The sequence below is a fragment of the Octopus bimaculoides genome, chromosome 4, assembly GCF_001194135.2.
Source record: "Octopus bimaculoides isolate UCB-OBI-ISO-001 chromosome 4, ASM119413v2, whole genome shotgun sequence".
NCBI classification, from domain to species: domain Eukaryota; kingdom Metazoa; phylum Mollusca; class Cephalopoda; order Octopoda; family Octopodidae; genus Octopus; species Octopus bimaculoides.
Genome location: NC_068984.1, coordinates 76083023 through 76086886, shown reverse-complemented (window position 1 = coordinate 76086886; position 3864 = coordinate 76083023). Strand labels below are relative to the sequence as shown.

General features: G+C 34.3%; 1 protein-coding gene across 3 annotated transcripts in view; it reads left to right on the top strand.

The window, feature by feature from the left end:
* The window catches only part of LOC106869369 (zinc finger protein aebp2), a 177466-nt gene that overhangs the window by 58415 nt on the left and 115187 nt on the right, over positions 1 to 3864 (top strand). The window lies entirely within an intron of this gene.

The window sequence follows — 3864 nt, the reverse complement described above, 5'->3', positions numbered from 1 at the left end:
ATATATACACACACACACACACGCACATAGTCAATAAAACATGTATCAGAAAAGAAGCACACTCTAAAGAATAGAGCAGTAATTGTTACAACAAAAATGTAATTTGATATATAACTGTGTATAAAGCGAAACATGAAAAAGTACCTCTATGTAACGTTTAATATGTAAGATATTTTGTTTGTATACACATGGTTTTTTTTTAAATCTTATATATGCACAATTCATATGTATATGAAATTTTGTGTGTGTATGTATATATATACATATATTTATTTATAAAAACGTGTGCGCGCGCAAAGGCGTTGCTTTGCGCTGGCTAAAATGGATTAAAGAACTATAATGTGAATTTGTGTAATATGCATGTATCTTTCCACATTTGTAAACATTTTGTGAATAATATATTTGATCTTGTTTATATTAGAATTTTAATATTTTCGTTTGTGTGTGTATAGAGTAAGAAAGGGGTGGCAGAGTGTGTGTGTGTGTGTGTGTGTGTGTCTCGCTCTAATAATCCAAATAAGCATGCGTGTCTAATTTTTTTTCTTACGTAATTATTTGTGCATGAACGTCGCAAAATCTTGTTTCCTCCTCATGTGAATCTGAAATATTGAGGTTCCTTCCATAAAGCATTATTATTATTTCAATCTGAGTGAGTTATGAGTGGTACTGTACATAGAGTGAAAAGCGAAAGGAAATAAATATGCATATAACTTGTCAATTTCTACACTTCGTTGACATGGTTGTGTATGATATGTGTATATGTTCGTATGCGTGTATACATATGTGTGTATGTGTATGGATTTATGTGCATGTGTGTGTGTGTATATATACATACATATATATATATATATATATATATATATATATATATATATATATATATATGTATATGTATATGGTGAGAGGGAGAGAGAGAGAGAGAGAATCACAAACATATATGTATGAATATGTATATATAGTTACAAAACTTCACATATAACTTTTTTTGTATTGACCTCATCTCACCCGACAGGCCAGACCACAACACGTGTATACTCGTCGGCACTAATCTTAGATCCTCTGGTTTTTCAGCCTCCCGAGATCTTATTACACACATTTCGATTTTCATTACTTAAGATGTTCAGTTATTTTTGTGATATAGTTTACGAAGACAAACTAAAAAACGTTAACTTATTTCTTTTGGTTAACAAATTTCTATCACATTGTTTCCTACTTTCATTTTTAAATTACTACCTTGTTCTCTATTAATTGTATCTCCTCCTCCTACTTTCACCAGCACCCCCTCTCTCTCTTATATATATGTGTGTGTGTGTGTACATGTATGTTTGTATTATACTGTGGCTGGATGCCTTTCCTAAGGTACCCACTTTTATATATGAATGCGGTGCTTTTTGTTTTTCTATCTTTCGTGAGGTCAGCACTAGTGGGATTGCCATGCAGCAAACCCCCAAAAGAAGCTTTATGCTAAGAGATGTGAGCTTAAAGTATGAGAAAAGGAACCAAAGTAGAACAAGTTTCTTGCTAAAGGGTATCTATTGGGTCATCTCATAAATAATGTGGCTTTTTCAATTGCATCAATTAAAAGTCGAAGGGGGAAAGGATAAACTACCTGCATCAGCTTGCTATAAATGCTGGTAGTAATTTTACCTTGTCCTTATTCTTATTGTAAGTTTTGAAGAATGCAGTTCAATGTTAAGTTATTTTTTCAAAGCTATAATGGAAGTGACAAAGGAGCATATTCAACATACTTTGTTTTATGAGTTCAATAAAGGCAACAACACAATGGAAAGTGCAAGGAATATTAATGCAGTATGTGGGGATCGGACAATAAGCATAAGCCAGTGTCAGCGGTGTTTCCAGAAATTCCGAGCTGGAAACTGCAGCCTAGAAGACATGCCTCGTCCTGGAAGATCTGTAGAGCTCAACAAGGATGTCCTGCAAACCCTGGTGGAACAGAATTTCATTGTAACTGTTAGATAACTAGCAGAGAAGCTTGGATTTGGTCAATCAACCATTTATCAACACCTGCATGCCATTGGAAAAGTCAGTAAATTGGGTCACTGAGTTCTTCACAAGCTTTCTGAGTCTAATCACGCACAGAGAGTGAAGCTCTTCTTTGCTGTCATGTCTCACAAATGAACCTTGTTTGGACCGAATAGTGACTGGTGATGAGAAATGGGTTCTCTATAAAAATGTTAAGCACCAAAGGTAGTGGGTAGGAAAAGGAGAAACACTGGCACCTCAGGCTAAAGAAGGTCTTTACCCACTTAAGGTGTTGTTATCTGTTTGAGATATGAAAGGCTTAGTTGACTTTGAATTTTTAAGTCCAGATCAAACGATAAAGATCTGCTGCAAGCAACTTCAACGGCTTAAGTCAGCAATAGAAGAAAAACGACCTTCTTTGGTTTCAAGACGAAAAGTGTTCTTCCGTCATGCAGCAAGGATGACATTTCAAAAGCTGGAGCAGTTTGAACGGGAAATGATGCCCCACCCACCGTATTTGCCTTCTGATTATCATTTATTCTGCAGTCTTCAAAATCATTTGGATGGAAAAAATATGAATTCTGTAGACGAGGTCAGAACAGTACTGGAGGAGTATTTTTCATCACAGACCTGTGAATTTTGGAAGAGGGCCTTGCAAGTCTACTAGGTAGATGGAAGAGCATTGTAGAACATGAAGGAGAGTATATTTTAGATTAAAAAGGAACATTGTTTATCTTAATTTTGAAAAATAAAAGTAATATAAAAATGACGCATTATTTATGGGATGACCCAATATATATGCATATATACATATTATGTATTATATATAACATATATTTATGTATAATGCATTATATTTAGAGAGGTTTACACAAATGAAGATATATAGAGGTGCATGCAGATATGTATATGTGAAAACAAAACAGGATATATACACATGCGTGCAGACATGTATATGTAAAAACAAAACAGGATACATGTTCACAAGGATAATCATTGCAGTAATATTTTATATATATTTTCTTTATTTATATATATATACACACACACATAAAGTGTGTGTGTGTTTTAGTGATTTTTTTTTTACTAATTTTGTGAGTAGTGTTGAGTGGGTAGAGGTTCTAACATTTTGTATCCAACACACCCTGTCTTTGTTTTGATGTTGCCAAATGTGCTTGTCTTTGAGGAAAATGCACTGCTGTAACAGAATCTGTATATTCACCTCATTTAAAAGTGTGAAGGAGTTGTGCCTGGACATTGTGTGACAATGGCCAGATAATAGTTAGGGAGATGATTGTTGTGTAGCAACCACTTTAAGGTCAATTCCCCAGTGAACCAAGTCAGTAATAGAGGTCTCAGTTGGTGCCAAGGATTGGTAATTGTATATACATCATGGAAAATTATGGACATCTAATCCAAACGAAGAATGTCTGTCAACGTCCATCACCAGTAGGTGGTAGTACTAGTGGTGTTGTGGGTATATATGGTGGAGAGCTTGCCTGCTTGGGGTTTTGCTGGTGTTGTTTAGTCCTTGGTCAGCCCTGACTATGATACAGATCTATGATCTGCAATGTTCTACAAACCTAATGTCCATGTGAAAGAAGAAATGACAGCAGTAGGGAACAGAACATTATCCAAAATAATAGGGTATCATTCATAGTAGATTACGAGATCTTGTACTGGATTCTATGTTATTCAGTTTGATACTTGCTTGACCTGAGTTCAAATCCAGTGAGGAATAACACATTTTTACCCCTTTTTAACTATCACAAATTTTTCTCCACTTGTGAGTGATAAATAATATTATGAATATAATAATTTTATTTAGTCACTGGAAGATATATATATATATATATATATATATATATATATATATATATA